Source organism: Danio rerio, chromosome 9 (assembly GCF_052040795.2).
Source record: "Danio rerio strain M-AB ecotype USA chromosome 9, GRCz13ab, whole genome shotgun sequence".
Classification (NCBI taxonomy): domain Eukaryota; kingdom Metazoa; phylum Chordata; class Actinopteri; order Cypriniformes; family Danionidae; genus Danio; species Danio rerio.
Window position 1 is genome coordinate 18,780,504 of NC_141029.1, and position 19,767 is coordinate 18,800,270.

Below are 19,767 nucleotides of genomic sequence, written 5' to 3' on the forward strand. Positions count from 1 at the left end.
TTTGATGCATAAAAATGAAACTGCACACCCATGAGTCTAAAACTTCTTTACTAAAAGCAAAAAGGTCTATAAACTACTGTTTATAGCAATGAGTGTATTCCAAAAATGTATATTATTAAATATTCACTGAAAAAAAAAAAAATTTAAGTTTTATTTATCTAATAGTTCCAGCCAGCTTTTAGTGAACTTGCAATATTGTCAATCAGAACTTTCAGTTGTTATACATGTAAAAAGGCCTAAATCCATGCAGGACCATTCAAATATTTTGGTGGTCTCCAACTAATGACAGCAGATCACTCAGAGATAGAGGGATTTGCACTTGCGATATCTTTACTGCTCTATTCATTTAACCGAAGAATGTAATGTAATGCTTAGAACATTACTGTGCCTCTCGCGATCTGTTGTCTTGCTCATTCGCTCTCGTCGCCATGATTTCCGAGTAATATACCTTATTTTGGGGGATCACGGGGCCGGTATAAATTTGCGGGAGACTCGCGGAGTTTCTGGGAGCGGTCAGGTTGGATGAGACGCTAGATGGGGGAGAACGCGTCACAGCAGCTCAAAACACTGGAGATGCAATGGCTGCACTTGCAACAAAGTATGCATCACTCGCGCGACTCACGCTAATAAACTAAACAGAGGTCGCATCGCATCTGTAAATATTTTAGCTGCTGCGACCGAGCGCATTACGCTCCCACACATCGGCCCGATGCCAATTCTACCCCGTAGGCCTTCCCCTTGCCCCTTCCCCTCGTTTTGCGCGCCCACGTCAAGGGGTAGGGGTGTCCCAATTCTCTTTAGCTTGAAGGCGTAGGGCTAAGGGGAAGGGGTGAATAACCCTTCGAACAAAGATTTTTCAGGACCACACTCGAAACCAAGGCGTATCAAAATTTCCCAGAATACACCAGCCACAACGGCAGATAGTTACACCCGGATGTAAGGAGATCCAAAACGTAGTATTTTTTGTCATTATTACAAACGTTTACAACAAACAAACACATGTTTTAATATATTCATAACGGCGTACGTGTTTTAACATCACGCTTTAAAAAAACCCCGCTAAAATAAAAAAAAAAAAAAAAAAAAAAAATCGCTAAATTTCGCAATTTATAGTCCATAATCATAACTCCTGCATAGCAGTCCCACAGCATTCTGTCACTCGATGACACTCGAATACCCTGTCAGAAAAGTCTAATGGCCGGGAATGGGCTTTTTACGGCGTCTGCTATAATGTTAATGTTGTTTTTGGTGTGTTTACACAGATGAATATGGCCACTGTGTTAAATGCGCAGTATTATGGTCTTATTGTCACATTAGACCGATATGATAACATAATGTATGCCTTCAGTGATTTCCTGAAGTTAAATACCAATAAATAACTCGAGTGGAATAACTACAGCAGTCGCTATCGCCCAGTCTCATATAATGCAAAAGATCGCGATGACATATGATGACGAGTGCAGGTGCAGTAGTGCTGTCCCAATTCTTAGGGGTAGGTTTTGAAGCCCTTCCTCTTCACCCTCGGTTTTAAGGGCCAAGGGGTAGGGGTACAAAAATAGAAATTGGGATTGGGCCATCATTTACCTTTGTTTTGGCTGCTGTAGGCTATGCATAACATACGGAAGTGCACGTGCGTCTCGGGTCCTGTCAGACGTGGCGCGCAGTCTCATTCCCATACAGCAGAGAGTGGCTGTGTAAAACTCCACTGCGGGCGATTCAGAGAGCAGAAATATGTAATCGAGCGACCATGTAGAGACCGAAATCACATGTCGTTGTGTAAATAAGAGATTACATTTGGCTATTTAGCTTGTTTATTAAAAGAAGTTGTGATCTGGTGCTATGTATAAATACAATTAACTTGACTTCAAGGGGGCGGGGAGCCCCCCTAATATAACGGTGGGGGAAACACTGTGGGCCTAGAGTGGCACCGGAATCTTCAGGCGAAACCCAATTCTGAATCGTGCCAGGTGGTCGGTGATCTCACTGCGTGTTACGTATTGTGCGTGAGGCCCATACTGTTTGAGAGTTTGCATCTGGTTGCAGTGTGTGCAAGTAACCTGATAGTAACTGCAGTAGGCGTTGGGGAAAGTCTAGCCAGATAGCTCATCATTGTGATTTTCATCTGGATGCCTTTTAACTCACCATCAAATCTCAAGAAGCATGTAAAGCCAAGTCTGAACTAAAGCTGCACAATTAGTCGTAAAAAGATCGCGATCTCGATTCGACCCCCTAGACGATCTTAATCCAGCATTTCTACGATTCTGTCAATCATGTTTTCGAGTTCAGGAGAGAAGCAATGGTGGCCGCACAAGTCTTCACATTGTTTTACGTACGTTGTTCAGCAACGTGGACACCGTTAAATGGTGCTGAAAGAGTCACATGCTGTATTTTTAAGATATAATTCAATTCACCCCCTAAAAATGACATTTCTGTCTTCATGTAATGTATTTGCGACCGCAAAATCACGTGACGTGAGCTGACCGTCAGCTGTTACCACGCGTGCCTCTGAATGAAGTCTACTTTGGTGAACAGAACCTGCATAGACTGGGATTCGTTAATAACAGGTAGTAATGTTGTAAATAACATTCAGTTTGTGGCACAGAGTGATCGTTTGGGAGCCGCGCGGGAAGTGAACCGCTCTTGGCAGTGTAAATGAAACCGAAAGCGAGCGCACGGTGTTGTCAGATGTTGCGGACTGATTCCAGCCCTAAAAGTATCCAAAACCCGCCGAAATGCAAAAATACCCACGCAGTCGTCTGTGTTCAAGAAAACCCTGTCAGGGACAGATTTAAAGCAAAAAATTACAGATTGTAAGCATATGTCTCAATCACAGTAATGCAACATCAGAGCTCAGCATTAATGACCAGGACAAGTCTAAAGTGTGTTCAAGTCCACAGCGCTTTCATTTCTAAAGCCGATCGCAGCCCTTTCTGTTGAGCAGGTGAAGACAATAACCAATCATAGGGGTGTAAGACCTCGCCTGTCAGCGCTCGAAAAGCAAGCGGGATGATATTTACATTAGTTTATTAGCTATAAAGGCTTGATACTTTCAGAAAGAGTGTTTTCTTTGAGCAGGTCAAATTAAGGGTACAGTAGAGTAGGGTAGAGTACAGTTAAGGGTACGTATACTGCTGTATTAAAGAACAAAATTGTATTACAAATAATATGTAAATATTTTTATAGATTTTAATAAAAAAATTCTTGTGTTGTGATCAAAAAATCAAATTACGTATGGAAAGCATCGTCATTGCAGCGAGATTTCGAATTGAACGGAATCGATGGCATGATAATCGTAATCGAACCAAACCGTGAGACCAGTGTAGATTCACACCCCTACTCGTTACAATTATAGACCTTTTTCTTGGCTGCTGCATGGAGGGCGCCCTTAACGACCAGCGTCTTCCGGTAGAATGTTTAGAACTTCCGCTTACAGCGTTTACAACCAGTAATTTGCGATCCGAAAATGGGCTTCAATAGCGTTTCGAGTGGATTACAGAGTGTTTTTGTGACACAACTTTGAAAGGTGTGTGTTAAAGCTGTTATAATCGGTCAGATCTGTGATTCAAGCGCGAGTGAAAAACAGCATCGTAAGCCATGTTTCTTTTTGTTCTGCTTAACCACGTGTCTCCAAAAAGATATTTAAAATAAACAAAACAACATGATGTCTTTTGACTGCTTTCTGTTATAACTACATTACACAATACTTGTACTTTTACTTTGAGTACTTGAGTAGTAAACTTTGAAATAAACTACTTGCAATACTTAAGGACAAAAAGTGTTGATACTTCCACTTAAGTATGGTGCTTAAAGAGCACTTCAGCTTCTACTCAAGTCACTTTTTGTGATAGAGCACTTGTACTTTTACTTAAGTCTGCGTCTCTGGTACTCTATACATCTCTGATTCTGAGTATTCATAATTAATAATGGCGGAGATGATAATATGGTGGAGAATGCGGGCGCGCAAATTTTTCCATTCCGTTGTGATTGTATTGCGCGCACCAAAGTGACCAAAAGTGTGAGCAGCTGGCTCTCTGTCTCTCCACAGCTGGAAGGGCGCACGTCTTTCAGCCATTCACTAGCACACAGATGACTACTGTAAGTGTAACTATTAAACTGCAGTTCACAATAATTAAAAATCGATTTTGCAAAGACGCACGTCATGGAAATGATTTAAATACTATTGCGCCTGTCTTCTGAGATAGTTGAAATCTATCCGTTAAAGGGCTTACTATTGTAACTAGAGTGAGGCTAGGCGCTGCCTGTTTCTCCTATTTCTAGACTATATTCTCACGTTGTTTGAAACTGTTAGATTAGCTACCTAACGTTTGAACCTTTTTGTTTGCCGCCGAGCGAAATTAGTTCAGAACTGCTGGCTGGCTTCTAAATGAATGTATTTGGGAGTTGCAAGCTTGCCTATTAACGGCTTTCAGATGAAAGGAATTGTCAGAATCATAAGCGCGTTTCCTAAAGGGTACCTGTATCTGATATGGATGTAAAATCCCTTATTTTCAGCTTTAAATAGCGAAAGCCTATTCTCTTAGAACAGCCGCTGTGAGTCAAGACAAATCTGTGTGTGTAAACTTTCACCGCAGTCTCGAGAGACGTCTCGTATTTTATTGTTGTTTATCTAGGTTATCTGAATGTAATGGTCAGATATCATAATGTAATAGTATGTGTTACATAATAGTGTTACTGCGACATGATATGAGAAGTGACCGTTTTAGCTAATCTTAGTGATTGGTATTTTACCGTCCGTGAAGTGAGCCGTGTTCAGTTCATGAATGACAGTCTTTTTTTGTAAATTAAACCGCTCCCCGAACGCTCATTGGCTCATCACACACGTGTCTCGTGCGCTGTTCATCCTGTAATGTTTTCTACTCATATAGAATTTTTAAATTCTTTATACCACTTTCCAATTTTCTCTTTTTACTCCTGCTTCCATCATAGGATGATAGAAGCTTTATGAGCCATCAGATACTAAGCATACTAATGATTTTTACTTAGATTGGTTGGCCCAAAATAGTAGATTTTACTAGTACTGCCTTTATCTTAGACTGGTGTTTGTGTGGTTACGGTACAGGTTGTCCATTTTGCAAATCAAAAGATTGGGTTCGTCTGTCTGACATAACTGACCCCTGCTGAAGGACACGTCAGATACCTTGGCCTTGTAACTCGGGTTGCAAACCGCAGTGAGGCATCAGCAACATCGTACTCCAAGTAGCATCTACCGTGTCAACTGGCATTCGGTCAATCTTGGTTAATTACCCTGTCATGATTCCACAAGTGTGCCTGCCTGCGTGAGATTGGCAACTTCACTTTATAGGCCAGTGTTTTCCCCTAGGTTTACAGTTTTGGGGGGTGAGGGGGCTCGGCGTGACGTGGCGCGGCGTATCTGTTCGGACTGACACCGACACAAAGGCTGCATTTACACCACACTGTTCAAGTGACTCAATTCCGATTTTATTCTTCCATGTGGCACAGATCGGATATGGCCCATGTACTTGTAAGCAGGAACAAATCACATGAATTCCGATTTACTCAAATCTGATTCAGGCCTTGTTCATATGTGGAAATTTATCCCATATGAGTCGGATCTGTGTTTTCGTGTCTGCAGTGTAAGCAGGTTGATCGGATTTTCACCTGTCAATGAGAGTCGCTTGTCATTAGAAACCGTAGCGAATGACGTCAAGTCTGACACTTTCTTTTCACAACAGACTTCAGCAGAGTCCCAAACCTTAAATCTCATACACGAGGACTTAAACAGCTTTTATATTGTCATATAGCACAGGTATTTAAGCATGAGAGCGAGAGAGTGCAATATGTCTGCCATGTAACCAATAAAAACTAATATAAAACTAGTGCATAGCTACATCACGTGCATAAATCTCGCCATGGACATTGCATTAAGATGCCTAAAGGTTTAAAAGAAAAAGGCCTATATATCAAAAGAAGATGGACAAATGAGAACCTTTCTGTCATAAACTGTAGTACAACCAACTAATAGATTACACACAGGAATTGAGAAAAGAGCACTCTTAAATTATCAGCTGTTAGTCAGCGCCCGCTCTTTTTTTCGCGCTCAATGCGTCTTTGTCGTGTGCTGTGTAAATGTAGACGATCGGATACGAGTCACATTTAAAAGATAATGTAAGCAGGTCATCACAAAAAAAAATCGGATACAGTCACGAAATCGGAATTGACCATCAAGATCTTCAGTGTAAATGCAGCCAAAGAGTCATGGTGTTAATTTGTTTCTTTTAACGACAGCAGAAAAAAAAAAAAAAAAAAAACACCAATTATTTGAAGTGTACAACTGTACAAGCTAAAAATTAACATTTATTTTTATATCTTTTTTTTTCTCCACAAAGTGTGCAGCTTTTGTCACTGCAGTGTATCTTGGGCTTAATTACTTACTAAATGAAGTATACTTTTATACTTGACCTTTACTTAAGTATACTTCTTTTTCCTAAGGGTGTATTCACCGACTTACCAAGATCAGTCTTGTGCAGCCAGGAGTAGTATTGCTGCTCTGACAGCCAAGTTGGGCCAAAGCTAGGAATGCTCCGATTAGGATTTTTGCAGCTAATATCGAGTAGCGATTTCTTGTCATGGTGATCGGCTAATACTGATTACCGATTCTAATGCTTCAAGCTTTATAATGCATTGAGCACATCTTCCTCTAAGTATGAACCTTAAGAGAAGATCTAGCCTTGCCTAAGAGAATAAAGGAAGGATGCTGCATTTAATACCTTAAACACGTCTCTTATAACCATCTTATAACAAGGTGTGAACGTGTCATGGTCAGAAGCAGCTTTACAAAAATGAGTTCATCCATTAATTTTACTCTGGCTTAGACCCTAAGTTATCAGGGGTCACCACAGCGGAATGAACCGCCACAGAAAATAATATAACGCAGAAATAAAAATTGTTATGAAAAGTTACAATGCAATTTGGAAACACTGCAAATGACGAAAGAAGAATTCAACATGGCTCAACCAAGAACAAGTTTGGAGCGTATGTTTGATGCATAAAAATGAAACTGCACACCCATGAGTCTAAAACTTCTTTACTAAAAGCAAAAAGGTCTATAAACTACTGTTTATAGCAATGAGTGTATTCCAAAAATGTATATTATTAAATATTCACTGAAAAAAAAAAAAATTTAAGTTTTATTTATCTAATAGTTCCAGCCAGCTTTTAGTGAACTTGCAATATTGTCAATCAGAACTTTCAGTTGTTATACATGTAAAAAGGCCTAAATCCATGCAGGACCATTCAAATATTTTGGTGGTCTCCAACTAATGACAGCAGATCACTCAGAGATAGAGGGATTTGCACTTGCGATATCTTTACTGCTCTATTCATTTAACCGAAGAATGTAATGTAATGCTTAGAACATTACTGTGCCTCTCGCGATCTGTTGTCTTGCTCATTCGCTCTCGTCGCCATGATTTCCGAGTAATATACCTTATTTTGGGGGATCACGGGGCCGGTATAAATTTGCGGGAGACTCGCGGAGTTTCTGGGAGCGGTCAGGTTGGATGAGACGCTAGATGGGGGAGAACGCGTCACAGCAGCTCAAAACACTGGAGATGCAATGGCTGCACTTGCAACAAAGTATGCATCACTCGCGCGACTCACGCTAATAAACTAAACAGAGGTCGCATCGCATCTGTAAATATTTTAGCTGCTGCGACCGAGCGCATTACGCTCCCACACATCGGCCCGATGCCAATTCTACCCCGTAGGCCTTCCCCTTGCCCCTTCCCCTCGTTTTGCGCGCCCACGTCAAGGGGTAGGGGTGTCCCAATTCTCTTTAGCTTGAAGGCGTAGGGCTAAGGGGAAGGGGTGAATAACCCTTCGAACAAAGATTTTTCAGGACCACACTCGAAACCAAGGCGTATCAAAATTTCCCAGAATACACCAGCCACAACGGCAGATAGTTACACCCGGATGTAAGGAGATCCAAAACGTAGTATTTTTTGTCATTATTACAAACGTTTACAACAAACAAACACATGTTTTAATATATTCATAACGGCGTACGTGTTTTAACATCACGCTTTAAAAAAACCCCGCTAAAATAAAAAAAAATAAAAATAAAAAAAATCGCTAAATTTCGCAATTTATAGTCCATAATCATAACTCCTGCATAGCAGTCCCACAGCATTCTGTCACTCGATGACACTCGAATACCCTGTCAGAAAAGTCTAATGGCCGGGAATGGGCTTTTTACGGCGTCTGCTATAATGTTAATGTTGTTTTTGGTGTGTTTACACAGATGAATATGGCCACTGTGTTAAATGCGCAGTATTATGGTCTTATTGTCACATTAGACCGATATGATAACATAATGTATGCCTTCAGTGATTTCCTGAAGTTAAATACCAATAAATAACTCGAGTGGAATAACTACAGCAGTCGCTATCGCCCAGTCTCATATAATGCAAAAGATTGCGATGACATATGATGACGAGTGCAGGTGCAGTAGTGCTGTCCCAATTCTTAGGGGTAGGTTTTGAAGCCCTTCCTCTTCACCCTCGGTTTTAAGGGCCAAGGGGTAGGGGTACAAAAATAGAAATTGGGATTGGGCCATCATTTACCTTTGTTTTGGCTGCTGTAGGCTATGCATAACATACGGAAGTGCACGTGCGTCTCGGGTCCTGTCAGACGTGGCGCGCAGTCTCATTCCCATACAGCAGAGAGTGGCTGTGTAAAACTCCACTGCGGGCGATTCAGAGAGCAGAAATATGTAATCGAGCGACCATGTAGAGACCGAAATCACATGTCGTTGTGTAAATAAGAGATTACATTTGGCTATTTAGCTTGTTTATTAAAAGAAGTTGTGATCTGGTTCTATGTATAAATACAATTAACTTGACTTCAAGGGGGCGGGGAGCCCCCCTAATATAACGGTGGGGGAAACACTGTGGGCCTAGAGTGGCACCGGAATCTTCAGGCGAAACCCAATTCTGAATCGTGCCAGGTGGTCGGTGATCTCACTGCGTGTTACGTATTGTGCGTGAGGCCCATACTGTTTGAGAGTTTGCATCTGGTTGCAGTGTGTGCAAGTAACCTGATAGTAACTGCAGTAGGCGTTGGGGAAAGTCTAGCCAGATAGCTCATCATTGTGATTTTCATCTGGATGCCTTTTAACTCACCATCAAATCTCAAGAAGCATGTAAAGCCAAGTCTGAACTAGAGCTGCACAATTAGTCGTAAAAAGATCGCGATCTCGATTCGACCCCCTAGACGATCTTAATCCAGCATTTCTACGATTCTGTCAATCATGTTTTCGAGTTCAGGAGAGAAGCAATGGTGGCCGCACAAGTCTTCACATTGTTTTACGTACGTTGTTCAGCAACGTGGACACCGTTAAATGGTGCTGAAAGAGTCACATGCTGTATTTTTAAGATATAACTCAATTCACCCCCTAAAAATGACATTTCTGTCTTCATGTAATGTATTTGCGACCGCAAAATCACGTGACGTGAGCTGACCGTCAGCTGTTACCACGCGTGCCTCTGAATGAAGTCTACTTTGGTGAACAGAACCTGCATAGACTGGGATTCGTTAATAACAGGTAGTAATGTTGTAAATAACATTCAGTTTGTGGCACAGAGTGATCGTTTGGGAGCCGCGCGGGAAGTGAACCGCTCTTGGCAGTGTAAATGAAACCGAAAGCGAGCGCACGGTGTTGTCAGATGTTGCGGACTGATTCCAGCCCTAAAAGTATCCAAAACCCGCCGAAATGCAAAAATACCCACGCAGTCGTCTGTGTTCAAGAAAACCCTGTCAGGGACAGATTTAAAGCAAAAAATTACAGATTGTAAGCATATGTCTCAATCACAGTAATGCAACATCAGAGCTCAGCATTAATGACCAGGACAAGTCTAAAGTCTGTTCAAGTCCACAGCGCTTTCATTTCTAAAGCCGATCGCAGCCCTTTCTGTTGAGCAGGTGAAGACAATAACCAATCATAGGGGTGTAAGACCTCGCCTGTCAGCGCTCGAAAAGCAAGCGGGATGATATTTACATTAGTTTATTAGCTATAAAGGCTTGATACTTTCAGAAAGAGTGTTTTCTTTGAGCAGGTCAAATTAAGGGTACAGTAGAGTAGGGTAGAGTACAGTTAAGGGTACGTATACTGCTGTATTAAAGAACAAAATTGTATTACAAATAATATGTAAATATTTTTATAGATTTTAATAAAAAAATTCTTGTGTTGTGATCAAAAAATCAAATTACGTATGGAAAGCATCGTCATTGCAGCGAGATTTCGAATTGAACGGAATCGATGGCATGATAATCGTAATCGAACCAAACCGTGAGACCAGTGTAGATTCACACCCCTACTCGTTACAATTATAGACCTTTTTCTTGGCTGCTGCATGGAGGGCGCCCTTAACGACCAGCGTCTTCCGGTAGAATGTTTAGAACTTCCGCTTACAGCGTTTACAACCAGTAATTTGCGATCCGAAAATGGGCTTCAATAGCGTTTCGAGTGGATTACAGAGTGTTTTTGTGACACACAACTTTGAAAGGTGTGTGTTAAAGCTGTTATAATCGGTCAGATCTGTGATTCAAGCGCGAGTGAAAAACAGCATCGTAAGCCATGTTTCTTTTTGTTCTGCTTAACCACGTGTCTCCAAAAAAGATATTTAAAATAAACAAAACAACATGATGTCTTTTGACTGCTTTCTGTTATAACTACATTACACAATACTTGTACTTTTACTTTGAGTACTTGAGTAGTAAACTTTGAAATAAACTACTTGCAATACTTAAGGACAAAAAGTGTTGATACTTCCACTTAAGTATGGTGCTTAAAGAGCACTTCAGCTTCTACTCAAGTCACTTTTTGTGATAGAGCACTTGTACTTTTACTTAAGTCTGCGTCTCTGGTACTCTATACATCTCTGAATCTGAGTATTCATAATTAATAATGGCGGAGATGATAATATGGTGGAGAATGCGGGCGCGCAAATTTTTCCATTCCGTTGTGATTGTATTGCGCGCACCAAAGTGACCAAAAGTGTGAGCAGCTGGCTCTCTGTCTCTCCACAGCTGGAAGGGCGCACGTCTTTCAGCCATTCACTAGCACACAGATGACTACTGTAAGTGTAACTATTAAACTGCAGTTCACAATAATTAAAAATCGATTTTGCAAAGACGCACGTCATGGAAATGATTTAAATACTATTGCGCCTGTCTTCTGAGATAGTTGAAATCTATCCGTTAAAGGGCTTACTATTGTAACTAGAGTGAGGCTAGGCGCTGCCTGTTTCTCCTATTTCTAGACTATATTCTCACGTTGTTTGAAACTGTTAGATTAGCTACCTAACGTTTGAACCTTTTTGTTTGCCGCCGAGCGAAATTAGTTCAGAACTGCTGGCTGGCTTCTAAATGAATGTATTTGGGAGTTGCAAGCTTGCCTATTAACGGCTTTCAGATGAAAGGAATTGTCAGAATCATAAGCGCGTTTCCTAAAGGGTACCTGTATCTGATATGGATGTAAAATCCCTTATTTTCAGCTTTAAATAGCGAAAGCCTATTCTCTTAGAACAGCCGCTGTGAGTCAAGACAAATCTGTGTGTGTAAACTTTCACCGCAGTCTCGAGAGACGTCTCGTATTTTATTGTTGTTTATCTAGGTTATCTGAATGTAATGGTCAGATATCATAATGTAATAGTATGTGTTACATAATAGTGTTACTGCGACATGATATGAGAAGTGACCGTTTTAGCCAATCTTAGTGATTGGTATTTTACCGTCCGTGAAGTGAGCCGTGTTCAGTTCATGAATGACAGTCTTTTTTTGTAAATTAAACCGCTCCCCGAACGCTCATTGGCTCATCACACACGTGTCTCGTGCGCTGTTCATCCTGTAATGTTTTCTACTCATATAGAATTTTTAAATTCTTTATACCACTTTCCAATTTTCTCTTTTTACTCCTGCTTCCATCATAGGATGATAGAAGCTTTATGAGCCATCAGATACTAAGCATACTAATGATTTTTACTTAGATTGGTTGGCCCAAAATAGTAGATTTTACTAGTACTGCCTTTATCTTAGACTGGTGTTTGTGTGGTTACGGTACAGGTTGTCCATTTTGCAAATCAAAAGATTGGGTTCGTCTGTCTGACATAACTGACCCCTGCTGAAGGACACGTCAGATACCTTGGCCTTGTAACTCGGGTTGCAAACCGCAGTGAGGCATCAGCAACATCGTACTCCAAGTAGCATCTACCGTGTCAACTGGCATTCGGTCAATCTTGGTTAATTACCCTGTCATGATTCCACAAGTGTGCCTGCCTGCGTGAGATTGGCAACTTCACTTTATAGGCCAGTGTTTTCCCCTAGGTTTACAGTTTTGGGGGGTGAGGGGGCTCGGCGTGACGTGGCGCGGCGTATCTGTTCGGACTGACACCGACACAAAGGCTGCATTTACACCACACTGTTCAAGTGACTCAATTCCGATTTTATTCTTCCATGTGGCACAGATCGGATATGGCCCATGTACTTGTAAGCAGGAACAAATCACATGAATTCCGATTTACTCAAATCTGATTCAGGCCTTGTTCATATGTGGAAATTTATCCCATATGAGTCGGATCTGTGTTTTCGTGTCTGCAGTGTAAGCAGGTTGATCGGATTTTCACCTGTCAATGAGAGTCGCTTGTCATTAGAAACCGTAGCGAATGACGTCAAGTCTGACACTTTCTTTTCACAACAGACTTCAGCAGAGTCCCAAACCTTAAATCTCATACACGAGGACTTAAACAGCTTTTATATTGTCATATAGCACAGGTATTTAAGCATGAGAGCGAGAGAGTGCAATATGTCTGCCATGTAACCAATAAAAACTAATATAAAACTAGTGCATAGCTACATCACGTGCATAAATCTCGCCATGGACATTGCATTAAGATGCCTAAAGGTTTAAAAGAAAAAGGCCTATATATCAAAAGAAGATGGACAAATGAGAACCTTTCTGTCATAAACTGTAGTACAACCAACTAATAGATTACACACAGGAATTGAGAAAAGAGCACTCTTAAATTATCAGCTGTTAGTCAGCGCCCGCTCTTTTTTTCGCGCTCAATGCGTCTTTGTCGTGTGCTGTGTAAATGTAGACGATCGGATACGAGTCACATTTAAAAGATAATGTAAGCAGGTCATCACAAAAAAAAATCGGATACAGTCACGAAATCGGAATTGACCATCAAGATCTTCAGTGTAAATGCAGCCAAAGAGTCATGGTGTTAATTTGTTTCTTTTAACGACAGCAGAAAAAAAAAAAAAAAAAAACACCAATTATTTGAAGTGTACAACTGTACAAGCTAAAAATTAACATTTATTTTTATATCTTTTTTCTTCTCCACAAAGTGTGCAGCTTTTGTCACTGCAGTGTATCTTGGGCTTAATTACTTACTAAATGAAGTATACTTTTATACTTGACCTTTACTTAAGTATACTTCTTTTTCCTAAGGGTGTATTCACCGACTTACCAAGATCAGTCTTGTGCAGCCAGGAGTAGTATTGCTGCTCTGACAGCCAAGTTGGGCCAAAGCTAGGAATGCTCCGATTAGGATTTTTGCAGCTAATATCGAGTAGCGATTTCTTGTCATGGTGATCGGCTAATACTGATTACCGATTCTAATGCTTCAAGCTTTATAATGCATTGAGCACATCTTCCTCTAAGTATGAACCTTAAGAGAAGATCTAGCCTTGCCTAAGAGAATAAAGGAAGGATGCTGCATTTAATACCTTAAACACGTCTCTTATAACCATCTTATAACAAGGTGTGAACGTGTCATGGTCAGAAGCAGCTTTACAAAAATGAGTTCATCCATTAATTTTACTCTGGCTTAGACCCTAAGTTATCAGGGGTCACCACAGCGGAATGAACCGCCACAGAAAATAATATAACGCAGAAATAAAAATTGTTATGAAAAGTTACAATGCAATTTGGAAACACTGCAAATGACGAAAGAAGAATTCAACATGGCTCAACCAAGAACAAGTTTGGAGCGTATGTTTGATGCATAAAAATGAAACTGCACACCCATGAGTCTAAAACTTCTTTACTAAAAGCAAAAAGGTCTATAAACTACTGTTTATAGCAATGAGTCTATTCCAAAAATGTATATTATTAAATATTCACTGAAAAAAAAAAAAATTTAAGTTTTATTTATCTAATAGTTCCAGCCAGCTTTTAGTGAACTTGCAATATTGTCAATCAGAACTTTCAGTTGTTTTACATGTAAAAAGGCCTAAATCCATGCAGGACCATTCAAATATTTTGGTGGTCTCCAACTAATGACAGCAGATCACTCAGAGATAGAGGGATTTGCACTTGCGATATCTTTACTGCTCTATTCATTTAACCGAAGAATGTAATGTAATGCTTAGAACATTACTGTGCCTCTCGCGATCTGTTGTCTTGCTCATTCGCTCTCGTCGCCATGATTTCCGAGTAATATACCTTATTTTGGGGGATCACGGGGCCGGTATAAATTTGCGGGAGACTCGCGGAGTTTCTGGGAGCGGTCAGGTTGGATGAGACGCTAGATGGGGGAGAACGCGTCACAGCAGCTCAAAACACTGGAGATGCAATGGCTGCACTTGCAACAAAGTATGCATCACTCGCGCGACTCACGCTAATAAACTAAACAGAGGTCGCATCGCATCTGTAAATATTTTAGCTGCTGCGACCGAGCGCATTACGCTCCCACACATCGGCCCGATGCCAATTCTACCCCGTAGGCCTTCCCCTTGCCCCTTCCCCTCGTTTTGCGCGCCCACGTCAAGTGGTAGGGGTGTCCCAATTCTCTTTAGCTTGAAGGCGTAGGGCTAAGGGGAAGGGGTGAATAACCCTTCGAACAAAGATTTTTCAGGACCACACTCGAAACCAAGGCGTATCAAAATTTCCCAGAATACACCAGCCACAACGGCAGATAGTTACACCCGGATGTAAGGAGATCCAAAACGTAGTATTTTTTGTCATTATTACAAACGTTTACAACAAACAAACACATGTTTTAATATATTCATAACGGCGTACGTGTTTTAACATCACGCTTTAAAAAAACCCCGCTAAAAAAAAAAAAAAAAAAAAAAAAAAAAAAAAAAATCGCTAAATTTCGCAATTTATAGTCCATAATCATAACTCCTGCATAGCAGTCCCACAGCATTCTGTCACTCGATGACACTCGAATACCCTGTCAGAAAAGTCTAATGGCCGGGAATGGGCTTTTTACGGCGTCTGCTATAATGTTAATGTTGTTTTTGGTGTGTTTACACAGATGAATATGGCCACTGTGTTAAATGCGCAGTATTATGGTCTTATTGTCACATTAGACCGATATGATAACATAATGTATGCCTTCAGTGATTTCCTGAAGTTAAATACCAATAAATAACTCGAGTGGAATAACTACAGCAGTCGCTATCGCCCAGTCTCATATAATGCAAAAGATCGCGATGACATATGATGACGAGTGCAGGTGCAGTAGTGCTGTCCCAATTCTTAGGGGTAGGTTTTGAAGCCCTTCCTCTTCACCCTCGGTTTTAAGGGCCAAGGGGTAGGGGTACAAAAATAGAAATTGGGATTGGGCCATCATTTACCTTTGTTTTGGCTGCTGTAGGCTATGCATAACATACGGAAGTGCACGTGCGTCTCGGGTCCTGTCAGACGTGGCGCGCAGTCTCATTCCCATACAGCAGAGAGTGGCTGTGTAAAACTCCACTGCGGGCGATTCAGAGAGCAGAAATATGTAATCGAGCGACCATGTAGAGACCGAAATCACATGTCGTTGTGTAAATAAGAGATTACATTTGGCTATTTAGCTTGTTTATTAAAAGAAGTTGTGATCTGGTGCTATGTATAAATACAATTAACTTGACTTCAAGGGGGCGGGGAGCCCCCCTAATATAACGGTGGGGGAAACACTGTGGGCCTAGAGTGGCACCGGAATCTTCAGGCGAAACCCAATTCTGAATCGTGCCAGGTGGTCGGTGATCTCACTGCGTGTTACGTATTGTGCGTGAGGCCCATACTGTTTGAGAGTTTGCATCTGGTTGCAGTGTGTGCAAGTAACCTGATAGTAACTGCAGTAGGCGTTGGGGAAAGTCTAGCCAGATAGCTCATCATTGTGATTTTCATCTGGATGCCTTTTAACTCACCATCAAATCTCAAGAAGCATGTAAAGCCAAGTCTGAACTAGAGCTGCACAATTAGTCGTAAAAAGATCGCGATCTCGATTCGACCCCCTAGACGATCTTAATCCAGCATTTCTACGATTCTGTCAATCATGTTTTCGAGTTCAGGAGAGAAGCAATGGTGGCCGCACAAGTCTTCACATTGTTTTACGTACGTTGTTCAGCAACGTGGACACCGTTAAATGGTGCTGAAAGAGTCACATGCTGTATTTTTAAGATATAATTCAATTCACCCCCTAAAAATGACATTTCTGTCTTCATGTAATGTATTTGCGACCGCAAAATCACGTGACGTGAGCTGACCGTCAGCTGTTACCACGCGTGCCTCTGAATGAAGTCTACTTTGGTGAACAGAACCTGCATAGACTGGGATTCGTTAATAACAGGTAGTAATGTTGTAAATAACATTCAGTTTGTGGCACAGAGTGATCGTTTGGGAGCCGCGCGGGAAGTGAACCGCTCTTGGCAGTGTAAATGAAACCGAAAGCGAGCGCACGGTTTTGTCAGATTTTGCGGACTGATTCCAGCCCTAAAAGTATCCAAAACCCGCCGAAATGCAAAAATACCCACGCAGTCGTCTGTGTTCAAGAAAACCCTGTCAGGGACAGATTTAAAGCAAAAAATTACAGATTGTAAGCATATGTCTCAATCACAGTAATGCAACATCAGAGCTCAGCATTAATGACCAGGACAAGTCTAAAGTGTGTTCAAGTCCACAGCGCTTTCATTTCTAAAGCCGATCGCAGCCCTTTCTGTTGAGCAGGTGAAGACAATAACCAATCATAGGGGTGTAAGACCTCGCCTGTCAGCGCTCGAAAAGCAAGCGGGATGATATTTACATTAGTTTATTAGCTATAAAGGCTTGATACTTTCAGAAAGAGTGTTTTCTTTGAGCAGGTCAAATTAAGGGTACAGTAGAGTAGGGTAGAGTACAGTTAAGGGTACGTATACTGCTGTATTAAAGAACAAAATTGTATTACAAATAATATGTAAATATTTTTATAGATTTTAATAAAAAAATTCTTGTGTTGTGATCAAAAAATCAAATTACGTATGGAAAGCATCGTCATTGCAGCGAGATTTCGAATTGAACGGAATCGATGGCATGATAATCGTAATCGAACCAAACCGTGAGACCAGTGTAGATTCACACCCCTACTCGTTACAATTATAGACCTTTTTCTTGGCTGCTGCATGGAGGGCGCCCTTAACGACCAGCGTCTTCCGGTAGAATGTTTAGAACTTCCGCTTACAGCGTTTACAACCAGTAATTTGCGATCCGAAAATGGGCTTCAATAGCGTTTCGAGTGGATTACAGAGTGTTTTTGTGACACACAACTTTGAAAGGTGTGTGTTAAAGCTGTTATAATCGGTCAGATCTGTGATTCAAGCGCGAGTGAAAAACAGCATCGTAAGCCATGTTTCTTTTTGTTCTGCTTAACCACGTGTCTCCAAAAAAGATATTTAAAATAAACAAAACAACATGATGTCTTTTGACTGCTTTCTGTTATAACTACATTACACAATACTTGTACTTTTACTTTGAGTACTTGAGTAGTAAACTTTGAAATAAACTACTTGCAATACTTAAGGACAAAAAGTGTTGATACTTCCACTTAAGTATGGTGCTTAAAGAGCACTTCAGCTTCTACTCAAGTCACTTTTTGTGATAGAGCACTTGTACTTTTACTTAAGTCTGCGTCTCTGGTACTCTATACATCTCTGATTCTGAGTATTCATAATTAATAATGGCGGAGATGATAATATGGTGGAGAATGCGGGCGCGCAAATTTTTCCATTCCGTTGTGATTGTATTGCGCGCACCAAAGTGACCAAAAGTGTGAGCAGCTGGCTCTCTGTCTCTCCACAGCTGGAAGGGCGCACGTCTTTCAGCCATTCACTAGCACACAGATGACTACTGTAAGTGTAACTATTAAACTGCAGTTCACAATAATTAAAAATCGATTTTGCAAAGACGCACGTCATGGAAATGATTTAAATACTATTGCGCCTGTCTTCTGAGATAGTTGAAATCTATCCGTTAAAGGGCTTACTATTGTAACTAGAGTGAGGCTAGGCGCTGCCTGTTTCTCCTATTTCTAGACTATATTCTCACGTTGTTTGAAACTGTTAGATTAGCTACCTAACGTTTGAACCTTTTTGTTTGCCGCCGAGCGAAATTAGTTCAGAACTGCTGGCTGGCTTCTAAATGAATGTATTTGGGAGTTGCAAGCTTGCCTATTAACGGCTTTCAGATGAAAGGAATTGTCAGAATCATAAGCGCGTTTCCTAAAGGGTACCTGTATCTGATATGGATGTAAAATCCCTTATTTTCAGCTTTAAATAGCGAAAGCCTATTCTCTTAGAACAGCCGCTGTGAGTCAAGACAAATCTGTGTGTGTAAACTTTCACCGCAGTCTCGAGAGACGTCTCGTATTTTATTGTTGTTTATCTAGGTTATCTGAATGTAATGGTCAGATATCATAATGTAATAGTATGTGTTACATAATAGTGTTACTGCGACATGATATGAGAAGTGACCGTTTTAGCCAATCTTAGTGATTGGTATTTTACCGTCCGTGAAGTGAGCCGTGTTCAGTTCATGAATGACAGTCTTTTTTTGTAAATTAAACCGCTCCCCGAACGCTCATTGGCTCATCACACACGTGTCTCGTGCGCTGTTCATCCTGTAATGTTTTCTACTCATATAGAATTTTTAAATTCTTTATACCACTTTCCAATTTTCTCTTTTTACTCCTGCTTCCATCATAGGATGATAGAAGCTTTATGAGCCATCAGATACTAAGCATACTAATGATTTTTACTTAGATTGGTTGGCCCAAAATAGTAGATTTTACTAGTACTGCCTTTATCTTAGACTGGTGTTTGTGTGGTTACGGTACAGGTTGTCCATTTTGCAAATCAAAAGATTGGGTTCGTCTGTCTGACATAACTGACCCCTGCTGAAGGACACGTCAGATACCTTGGCCTTGTAACTCGGGTTGCAAACCGCAGTGAGGCATCAGCAACATCGTACTCCAAGTAGCATCTACCGTGTCAACTGGCATTCGGTCAATCTTGGTTAATTACCCTGTCATGATTCCACAAGTGTGCCTGCCTGCGTGAGATTGGCAACTTCACTTTATAGGCCAGTGTTTTCCCCTAGGTTTACAGTTTTGGGGGGTGAGGGGGCTCGGCGTGACGTGGCGCGGCGTATCTGTTCGGACTGACACCGACACAAAGGCTGCATTTACACCACACTGTTCAAGTGACTCAATTCCGATTTTATTCTTCCATGTGGCACAGATCGGATATGGCCCATGTACTTGTAAGCAGGAACAAATCACATGAATTCCGATTTACTCAAATCTGATTCAGGCCTTGTTCATATGTGGAAATTTATCCCATATGAGTCGGATCTGTGTTTTCGTGTCTGCAGTGTAAGCAGGTTGATCGGATTTTCACCTGTCAATGAGAGTCGCTTGTCATTAGAAACCGTAGCGAATGACGTCAAGTCTGACACTTTCTTTTCACAACAGACTT

The 19,767-nt window shown here is 41.0% G+C and overlaps 1 long non-coding RNA gene across 6 annotated transcripts in view; it reads left to right on the forward strand.

Moving 5' to 3' along the window:
- LOC137490345 (uncharacterized) overlaps positions 1 to 19,767 on the forward strand; it is a 253,142-nt gene that overhangs the window by 105,482 nt on the left and 127,893 nt on the right. The gene's annotated exons all lie outside the window — the stretch shown is intronic.